This window comes from Ornithodoros turicata, chromosome 6 (assembly GCF_037126465.1).
Source record: "Ornithodoros turicata isolate Travis chromosome 6, ASM3712646v1, whole genome shotgun sequence".
In the NCBI taxonomy this organism is placed as follows: Eukaryota; Metazoa; Arthropoda; class Arachnida; order Ixodida; family Argasidae; genus Ornithodoros; species Ornithodoros turicata.
This window is the reverse complement of record NC_088206.1, coordinates 8,127,342-8,138,476: the sequence shown is the minus strand read 5'-3', so window position 1 is coordinate 8,138,476 and position 11,135 is coordinate 8,127,342. Positions and strand designations below refer to the sequence as shown.

The 11,135-nt window shown below is 43.1% G+C and overlaps 1 protein-coding gene across 1 annotated transcript in view; it reads right to left on the bottom strand.

Annotated features, from left to right (window-relative positions):
- Positions 1-11,135, bottom strand: part of LOC135397605 (histamine H1 receptor-like) — a 198,638-nt gene that overhangs the window by 77,484 nt on the left and 110,019 nt on the right. The gene's annotated exons all lie outside the window — the stretch shown is intronic.

Below are 11,135 nucleotides of genomic sequence, written 5' to 3'. Positions count from 1 at the left end.
GACAGTCGAACAAAAATTGGTGATTACGGAAAATCAACACCATCAGTGCGACGACTCCCTAATTTGACGAGTGCCGAAGACCACATAGTTCTGGCTGGCAATTATTACAGTTCCTATGCAGACAAAAATAGATTATATCTGTTTAGCTATGGTGGGCTAGAAATACGGGTGTGCCAATCGGCAAGTTTTTTCAGGTACCCAAAAATGAAGGATGCTCCAGGGACGCTGAAGTCCGCGAGAGGGGAAGCGCTCTGGCGGATTTTCCTAAGTCACGTGATGTTCCACTACAGTTTGCCCAAGAGCGCTGGTGTGCGAATGTCAGTGCTTGGGATGCGATACGGACAAACAAGGACACGAGTCACTCGTTAGCAGTTGTTTTGTTGCAGGTATCACCGCGGCTGGCCTTCAATGCTTTTTTTATTTGTTTGCTTTTGAACTGAGGCAGTCCGACGAAACAAGAAACTCTATACAGCGATCTATTCTATCAAGCATTAACACAGTACCATATGACGACCAGTGGCATGTCTTGCGACTTATGACTTACGGCACGATGGACAGGTTTCATATGAAACGCCGCAAAACTGTGACAAAGATTCTCAGCAGGTGAAGATAGGGGAATCGACGATACTTTCGAGTCACTCGTATAGTATCACAAACTGACGAACAAAATCTGTCGTGGCCCTTAGTACACTGCGAAACCACAACAGGAACCTTTCTGCTGTCTACTGATCTCACTCTATGTTAGAAATATTTTCACCAGTGGAATATTCCACGAGAACCCCCTTCATTTTACGTATGTCGAAGCAAGAAGTAGACGAGATAGCGTTTTTTTTTTCCTTATTTATTTTCTTGTTCACCGAACTTGGGAATCAAAGCATGTACACGCCCACGCGCTTTACTGATACGGTGACGAACGAACATCCACAGCATGGCATGTGTTATATCACATCGAGACGTTCAGGTGTATGCCATTAGGAACACCAGTCTGCCGTTGTCACGTGACGACTTCGACGTACTGTCCCCTACTTGACAACCATAAATGCAAGCAGAAGGAACAGTTGCCGCTGAAGAAAGCTTCGACATCAAAAATGTTTTATTGCTTACACGGAGACGCAGGCGGAGACTTAGTTTTCCTTTGTAGTTCGTGGCGAATCCGCATGGTTCGCTGCGAGCGACGACTCGATCTATCCTTCATTTGAAGGACCCCCCCTTCCCCACGCATTGGATAGGCCGATTGGCACACCCGTATTTCTAACCCACCATAGTTTAGCTCTACAACCTATTGCGTAACGTAGGTCTGCCCCTTTGGTACGGGTTGACGTTACGAGATACCGAACAACACGTGTTTCGAAACAGAAAATGTCATGTCAAGCTACAATAATGTATCTTTTTTTTTTTTTTCAGGCCTGTGAGTATCTGATATTTGATGAGAACATGAAATAAATGAAATGAAAACGTTTTGGATCTAGAATGAATTTCGGACCAGACAAACGAGATACCAGCACCGAGGAGCCAGCAGTGACCCTTGGATACAGGAATGACTTGCCAGTGTGAAACGATCTCATAAAAGAGCCTACGAAGGGTAACGTTTCGTGGCATACGATAAAATATCCTTATATTTTTCGACACGGGGGAAAAAAACGGTTTAGTTTATTAGGTCAGTCTTCCCCGCGCTCAACAATTTCTCCCCTTCCAATACAAAAGCTTGCCAAGAAAGACGGGGTTTCAATAAAGCGAACCTGTTTCGCACAGAGCACAGACTGGCCAACGGTCCTTCAGTCAAAGTTTGTTACGAGGTCTAATATTTCTTCCCTGCTCCGTCCATGTGTTCCTCGTTTTTTGTGAGTTTTTCGCTTTGTGCCTATAAAGAACACTACAATCTCGGTTTGAATGACTCTCGATATCAAATTTACGACTGATCCTCTGCGAGAGACCGTGTAAAGTGGACTAGAATGAGCCGCAAGGGGACCGGCAGGACCCGCTGCAGAAAAGCAATGAAAAGGAACGACGGAAGAAGGAACAGGAAGGCATAAAGCTTCGAAAAACTTGTCTTTAGGACTCATCTGGGAGCTGTATAAACAGGCTAGTGGTAATAGCTTCACGTTTTAAAACTGGACCAGTCAAACTAATAGCAAATGAAAAGCTCCTTCGCTCGATCTTGCCTTCCATTTTGCTCAACTTATCCTGCTTCGTTCCTCGAAAACAATAATACTAATATTTATTTCATCACACGAGTGCTTGGGAGCAGACATAAAAAAAAAGTAACTTTTCGTGACTTGACGAGGCATCCACTCCCATACAGTAGAAGCACAAACAAACGTGTGTCACGACAACGACAAAATTATTTTTTAAAGAGACATAGCACTTCGGCAAGGCAATACAAAACAAGTTTAGCTTTGATTGGACAAGTATTCTCTAACCAATCTTTTGGAGGACTTCAGTAGATCTATGTCAACATTATTGGGCTAAACAGGGAGTGTATATTGTAGTCTTTGTTCACCATATGTTGTTCTACGTTTGGGGGTAATCCAGGTTAGCGGATGTCGATGAAAATATGCGTAAGCAGAGCGTGACAGATTGGCTACCTCGAAGAAGATAATTTATATTGGTACATGTGATGCATGGAAATAAGATTATACTTGGTGAACAATCCTGGAGTTTTATGATTCTATGGCAAACCCTCCACGAGACGGGGGAACTTTTTTTTTTTTTAATTACGAGAATATCATCGACGCATAATACAGCGTGAACATAACTGGTAAGTTGTGCTTGTTCCTGTAAATCACTTTGGACTCCTGACACTTTCATTTTGACCGTACAGAGTGACCGCTGGGTATTGTATGTTGTAGTTTGCGAACGAGAATGTAATACAGCACAATACAATGTTTAATATTTATAACGATTACAACAATAAATCCAAACGATTCCACCAGGATAACCTATATCAGGGTTGCGGAGTTGTCACTCCGGAGTTGGAATCATTCCGGAATCATTCCAGTTTTATCAGAGCTCGAAATGGAATTGGTATGGAATGTCGGAAGCTGTCCTGGGAATGGAATGGGAACGGAATTAGGCTTTTTTTTTTTCACAGGAGTGGAATTGGAATGGGGAATGGTCTGGGTTCCCCGTTGGTAGTTTTGGTTTGAACCCGCAGGTGTCTGCCCTCACGCCCTTTGTACATACGCACCGCACCTGCACATGGACAAGGGTGAAATAACCTTGTCTTTGTGCTTTTTCCGTGCTGGGTAATGTCTGGATAATGTCTGGATAATGTCTGGATAATGTCTGGGTAATGTCTGGGTAATGTCTGGGTAATGTCTGGGTAATGTCTGGGTAATGTCTGGGTAATGTCTGGGTAATGTCTGGGTAATGTCTTGCACTGCTGGGCTATACAGTATGGTTACCGGTCCCCTTTTCGTTTATTGATTTGAATTTAAAGGAATGGAATGGGATTGCCAAGCCATCCGAGGAGTGGGAATTGACCATACCTTTTCATGGCGAGGGACTGAAAGGAATGGAATTTTCACAAATTTCCATTCCTCGGAATGAAATTAAAATGGAATGGATGACCCCCATTCCGCAACTCTGACCTACATACGTTGCGATCTCGTTACGCTACATTGTACAAAAAGCAATGCCTCGTAGGGTATAGTCGCAAACTCTCAATCAGAAACAGTCACAAGAACTTCGAATAAATATAAAAAACATGATCTGTCTTATACAAAAGTTTTCTTTTACAGAATTTTTAAATAAGGTAGTACCAGACACGGCTCTCGCTTCAAGTGATAATGGAGTTGCACACCTTGACACCAAAGCCGTAATTTGATCTAACGCGTGGAACACATAGCTGTAAATTATCGGATCTTGTGAAATATCTACATTACACAAAATTACAGACCAGACTAGACACAGTACAGTTTATTGGTATTTACACTGTGAGCGTATGCGTTCAAAGCTGTAGGAAGACTGACATAGCAATTGATTATACCAAAGTTACTTAGTTACAACTAGAACTGGAGACTTTCCACTGTTCTATAGAAGCTGTTTGCTGTGTGCTGTTTTTCTAATGGGGATAACCATAATACGGTCTTATATAGAAAGACGGATAAAAATGATTTTCATTATGTTAAGTGTGTCCAATAAAACTTCAGTGTGACTGTCATAGGGCTATGGCTCGAACAGCGTGCTTCTGTGCCATTTGTAAGCTATTAAGACTATACCCTGGATCGCAGTTCCCCAAACTAATACGCAATAGCGCCGGACGAAAAATACAAGTGAATTGCAACTTTGCAAGTCATCATTTGTACCGGCTTGGGCACGACATGGCGAAGCCGGTTCAAGAGCTCAATGAACTTGGAGATTTTGGCCTTAACCTGCGGTATATGACAATTGGACGATAAGTTTTCAGAAAAAAATCCACTCCCAATATCTTGACCAATACGTCAACAGGACAATCGACGGGTTTATTTTCCGGCTCGTAAGGTAAAGCGTTGGTTTCATTTGCACTAATAACTATAGACGATTTGTCGCGGGCTAACAGTTGATTGCATCAAGAGTTATCAGCTTGATCTACAATTTTGTCAAGGGCGGAACCGGAGATAAACACAGTCGTATCATCCGCATAAATGTAAAATTTGACAGGTATTGATGTGTTTACTTTTATATACATATGAAGTAATAACGGGCCTAGAGTGATGGCTGCCCTGCGAAACGCCCACCAATACTTCGAGCTTGCTCGAGCAGTTCCTATTTATCGAAACGTACTGTTTCCGTAGATACGATTGAAAAAAAAAAAACAAAAAAAAAAAACGAAGGGCCGAATCCCACACCTCTGCAATTTGTCCAAAACGATTGAATGGTCTAGACCTGTCTGGCGTCGATAATCTCCGAGACTGTTTTACACAGTCAATAGTGATTGTAGTCGTAAACCAGCTTTTGTATAGGCAACACAATCCGATACCTAATTAACTGAAAACTCGATTTGACACGAAGAAGGCAAATGATGTCAGCGATTTAGAGTAATGATCCATAAAACGTATAACGCTTGTCCTATGCAGCACAAAAGTGCAAGCTTATCGAGATTTATATAAGAAACGTGATGAGCTCTCATTAATTACACTATAAGAAGAACGTCCCAAATTTCAACGCAGTCGGTCTGTAATCTACCCATAATCCAAATCTCACGCTCAGCTGAATATATTGAGCGCATCAGCTGAGAGTTGAAATTCCTCTCTTGAGATGACTTCATTGAGAACGTCCCCTTTCGCGCATGCGTTCTTGAATTCTGTACTAATTAGCCTGCCACTCCACTAGGTTCATTACGACGGCGTTTGAACAAGCGTCAAAGTTCAGTCACCGGCGCACTTTTACACAAAAGGAAATCCCGTAAGCAAAGTGGTACAAAGACTTCTCCGATGCACCAGTCGCATCGAATAATTGAAAGGAAAGTAGTCCGGGTTGATGATAAAACGTCACGATGTTGCTTATATAACCAGCTATGTACCGTTACCGTTGTATATCATTTCAGATGCGTTCACATGGTACTTTGGTATATAATACTTTATGTGTATGGTGGTACTTTATACCACCAAATAAAATGTATATTTTGTAGGATTCGCCAACTTGCACTCCAAGCCATAAAGACAGATACCGATAAACAGCATAACACGTTTACGAAAGACGCATGTCATGGCGGAGGATGATTGATGGAACATCGCACACGTGATTATTAAAGCGAAATTATTGTTTTGTTTGCTTGGTTTTTTATACAGGGTTCTGTAATTATTGTGGACGCTGCGGGTTTCGCAATACCTATTCCCCATTCCCATTTACTACATTTTATGTTATGTTGCCGAAGCTTCAAATGCTTGTACGATATATTTCAAAGATTCGTGAAATGCGGGCTCAAAGCAGGTCACTAGAAACTCCATATGGGAACAACAACTACAGTAAAACCACAACGGGAATTCTCATATTCGTGTTCATGCTGGGCATACAAGTTGCACGATGAAAGATGAAAGTCACTGAAAAGGTTAGCCAGCTGTAGGACTTCTCATCGTAAATTTCTTAGGCAAATTGAGGCTTTGTATGTATTTGTCCCTTCTATGTTGTTCCAGCCTCAGAACATCAGTTCTTTCATACCTTGCACGTTACAGTTTTCTTGATTTTCTCACTTGCTCTCCCATTTATTTGGTCTCTCTCGGTTCTTCAGAATACAAAATGTGGATAAGAAAAACGCACACTCTTCAAGCAATTTTTCTTTTTTTTTTCTTTTTTTTTGCGATCGCTTTAAGCGATTTCGAGCAAGCGCGCACTCGATTGGAATGTAGAAAGAACGTGATTTCTTGCTCGAAATATGTTTCTCAGAATACCGTACATTCAATCCGCCCAAAACACTTATTCGGCAAGGATATTTTTACAGGTGAATACAACGTGTAAACAACGTAAGCATTAAAAAAAAAAGAAAGAAGCGAGTGCAAACGTGTTCAAGTGCGTGGACGACAGCGGTGGCAAGAGAGTCCGTAGATGTGCTCAACCGAAGAATAGCATCGCTGGTATACTACACTGTAAAGGTATTTACGCCTCGAAAGGGACGAATTTGAAAGAAGCGCTGTACGTAACGTTTGTCCGTGTGTGGAAGCTGTGCGTGGCAAGCATTATTTCCGAGCTGACGTCCAGCATGAAAATAGAAGGTGCTCCACCAGCACGCAAGATGCCGTTATAAGCTTGAAATAACCACGCTAGACCAGTGACTGTACACAATCGTACTGAAAAGTTACCAGCCGGGGCATCGTTTCTTTGCATTCTTCAGCATTTCCTCTCTATACGTGTTACAGCAACTTCCGAAGCAGACAACGGATTGTCGACTGCCTTGGAAACGACGAAACTGAAGCTTCTTCGGTAAAGCTACCGAGCAGACGACAGATGGTTGTCTGCTCGACACAGTGCTATCCGCTTCGCTGTCGTCTGCATATTTTCACAACGCACATGGTTAATTACTGTACATTCATAGTTACGCAGACGGACATTATTGAATATAACAGATGCTGATAAGCAACATTGAGTGTGCCCATTACGTAATTCTAACCTATTCGTAATCTATAACAAGGGAATGGGCTTCCTGTTCTAGCCTCTGTCTGACGGCAGTCGGAAATGGACGGCAGCGCTCGTCGTCGAAAAAATACAGGCTAAATTGCGATTGCATGTACCTACAAAACGCAGACATTGTTTCCTGTATTAGTTCATTTCCTGGAGTCTGCTGCTGGGAGAGATGGACGACGCTCCAAGAGAACAATTCGTCCGCTACATTCATTTGGGAAACAGAAACAGAAAGGGTACGAAAGTTCCAATAGAGGCTAACTGGTACGTCAAGTTATTGCCCTGCCAATTACCCACACGATGAAATAATATTAATGAAGGTCAGTACGGGTTATGTACCTAAATCAATAAATAATATACGTGTTATGTCACGTGGAAAGGCTAGAGACGGACAAAATAAACATAGGAAACAGGCAAATAATAAATAATCTCTCTAGTGTTCTTTATTAGTGGGTCATCCAGATCGGCTAATACGCATCAATCAAACAGTCCTTGCGCGTGAAACATGTTACTGAATGAGGATATGTCGAAGCTTTTGAAAAACATTTTCTATACGTGCAAGCTTCAGGAAAAAAGAAAAAGACAGAAGAAGACGAAATCGGCATTGCCATCATCGTAAGCAGGTCAGACGGAAACTCAACGTGAGTACATCGACATTCGAATGTTTTCTCGTCATTTTGTCCTTTATAACGGCGAAGATATAATTTCCCTGACTTCAAACGGTGGTTCGTTACCGGGACCACTGCCTTTGAAAAATTAGTGAAAGCGTTTGAAAGGTAAATATTGCCTACAAGTCAAAGAAGGTAATACACTGAATCTAAAACTATAGGAATTATAAAATTGTGTGGTCTAGAACCTCTTTTATACGCACTTGAACAACACCATCTGAGGCACTTCCAGCGCAGGAGAAACACGGCGCAATGCTAACCCTAACGGATTCGGAAGGTGCCATCTTGCAAAAAGTAGGGTCGTTGGGTTGGGTTAGATCACCTAACTTTAGTGAGATTAGGTCAGTTTAGGTTTGACATATTTGGGGGGGGGGGGGGGCCTCAAAACTGAAGTCACGGTGATAAATCAGGACAGCTAATCGACACGGCAGTCAGTATAGAAGAGGAAGGGCCGTCGCAGCTACGAACTCGGTGTCTGAACTACCTCTCTGTGGATGACCCTTGAGCTCCTCACGCTCAAGGCTCAACATTTTAGCTTGGATATTCCAGGTGGCTCACTATGTTGTAAGCTTTATCTATACGTGTACATACGGTTGCGGTAGGAAGAGATTAAGGTGTCCCCAGACACTAAAAATGCATGTAGGGAATAGTATTACAATGACCTCCATTCGTGGTAGTGGAAAGCAAAGCAGATAGGAAAGGCTGTAGCTCAGTGGAAAAGTAATCGCGATTACTCAAAACTGTAGTCAGATTACTCGAATAATTACTTGCTCGGAAAACTAATCGATTACTCACAAAATTACTCAAAACGCAATTGATTACCAGCAACGCAATGACTTATAACGCGTTACGTACAAGTCTGATCGTACGCTGTCGCCTTTGAGGTACGTAAAAGATAGCGCGGTGATTCTGCGCAATGCGCGCAGCTCTCCATATTTTGCGCGTACGCGAAACCACTAACGCCGTCCCTTACGTACACAAAGGCGATAGCGGAGGATATACCGAAACTAGAGTTCCTCGCTTACGGTTTTTATTTTCGGGCGGATCCGGCGTATTTTTTCGGTGTTTGTTTATTTCCATGATTTCTGTGATTTTTTTTGGCGTGTACACGGTTCACGCTGCAGTTAACTGCGAATATAAATCGCAACGTAATTCCAAAACTGTGCGACTCGGCGCAGCCTTAAAAATGAAAACCAATACACAGCGAAGTGGTGATACCTAAATCGTGAAAGCAAAGCTCATTTAAGCGTATTGCATCGATTAATCCCCCTGATCTTTCCCCGGTCATTCATTTGTATTCGGTATTTCTCGGTTAAAACTCAAGTACAGAAAGGTTTACCGGCGTAAGCGTTTCGGTGTTCTTCGGTTAGAACCGAAAATGCAGAGCCCTAACTAAAACTCACTAATACATCGGCACGAACGGGAACGCTCTTCGTACATGTTTGGGCCTGCGGGTGTGAAGTTATATTTAGTGGCACACAGATAAAAACTAGGTTTCCTGATAGCAGGGAGCGTGAGATCTCGAAAGCTTTCTCGATTATGGAGAGAGGGTAAACTAGCATCAGCAACGCTACAATTGCCTTTACAAAAAAAAAAAAAAAAAGAGAGAGAGGAAATTTGTGAAGGGTTTTATGCAGTACGCCGTCTCGTGTCAATAGTGGGTTTTAGTATATCGTACGCAACCGCCTTTGCGTACGCAAGGGCTAGCGTTGCAGGTCCTGCGCACGCGCAGTACATAAACAGAGCTTTGCGCATTGCGCAGAACCACCACGCTACCCCTTACGTACTCAAAGATTACAGTGTACAATATATTCAAACTTCCTACTAAATTTTTGTTGATAGTGCGCACCTTTTCGTCGTCTTGTCTTCATTTTAACGCTTTTAGCAAGATCTTCGTGTTATATTCGTCCAACAACCCATTTGTTAAAATTCGCTGAACATTCTAGGACAAAAGAAAATGACTGGACGATTACGATAGTCGATAATGCGAAATCTCGGTAATGCGAAATAGTCGGTAATGCGATAATGCGCATAGTGCAGCTGTTGAGGTTGAGTTCTACACCACTGTTTCTATTTTCCTGACATAGTACTTTCTTCTGGTAGCACTCTTATCCCAGTCCATGAAGTAAGCCGCGATTTTGCGGCTGCCGCGGTCGCAAGTTTAGAGCCAAGCTGACCGAACTGTATTCCCAACGTATTCCCAACGGATTCCCAAGCGTTCCTTCTTCGCTTTCCTCCTCGCGCCCTCTTCACTCTCACTGCACGCTTCCCCGCTGCTTTCCTCCTCACACTCTTTCGTACTTTCATCCTTCACTTCGCTCCTCGTTCCCTGTGCTAGTTACGACGCCCACGAAGCTCAGCGCAGGAACGGGCGCCTAAGAGCTGAACTCTAAAAATTCACCAGCCAACATTAACAAAAATCATTTCTATGAATTTCGGAGCAGGTATGGAACGATCTTATGCTCTGCTCTTCGTTTGGCACCCGCCTTTTCCATCAAAACAAAAAGCAAGTTAAATGACGGGCTTTTACGACAGATACCATTAGCCTCCTTCATGTCTAGACAATATATCTTCTTCAATGAGACTGTCGCTACTGATTTCTGGAACCCTTAATACCTCGAAGTGGTCCTTAGCCGTTCTGTCACTTCCCACACATGTCATGAGAGCCACCTTTATTGCTATCCACCATCTATTGTGATCTGCTAACTAGTTTACTGCCTGTCAGAACTGATCCAATACGATGCATCTTGCCCCTAAAGCTTTAGGGGCCCTTGTCCTTTCGATGCTAGTACAGGAGTAAAGATCGCTAACACGCTTCTTGAGCGACGACCTAATGACATCCCATTCGATGGCGTCTGACGACGAAGCGATCAACGTCGCGCTGCGTGACGTCTGAAGTGCCTCGCAGCGATGTGTTGTTCACACTGCCCGTTGAACAGAGCGGGACGTGATAGTACTGCGAGGCGGGACCTCGCTTATGGTTAAAGACATTGCGTTATCCTATATACTGTACGACCATGTGGGAGTCTCTGGTAACACAAGTGTTCAGGAAGAGAGGGAGGGAAGCCCTCCGCATGGTCACGCACTCTTAAAAATGAACTTCACCACATAGCACGCTCCTAGCCAACCATCATCTCGAATGATGTCGTTATGTGCCCTGATTAGTTGAAAACGGGAGGCGTACGCCATTTTTGTGACAATTATGTACAGCATAAGTGTCACAAAAAAGGCGTACGCCTCCCGTTTTCAACAAATCAGGGCAGATAACGATATCATTCGAGGTTATGGTTGGCTATGAGCGTGCTATGCGGTGAAGTTCATTTTTAAGAGTGGTGTCACGCGGTGGCTGGTCCTATACTGCGAAGGACC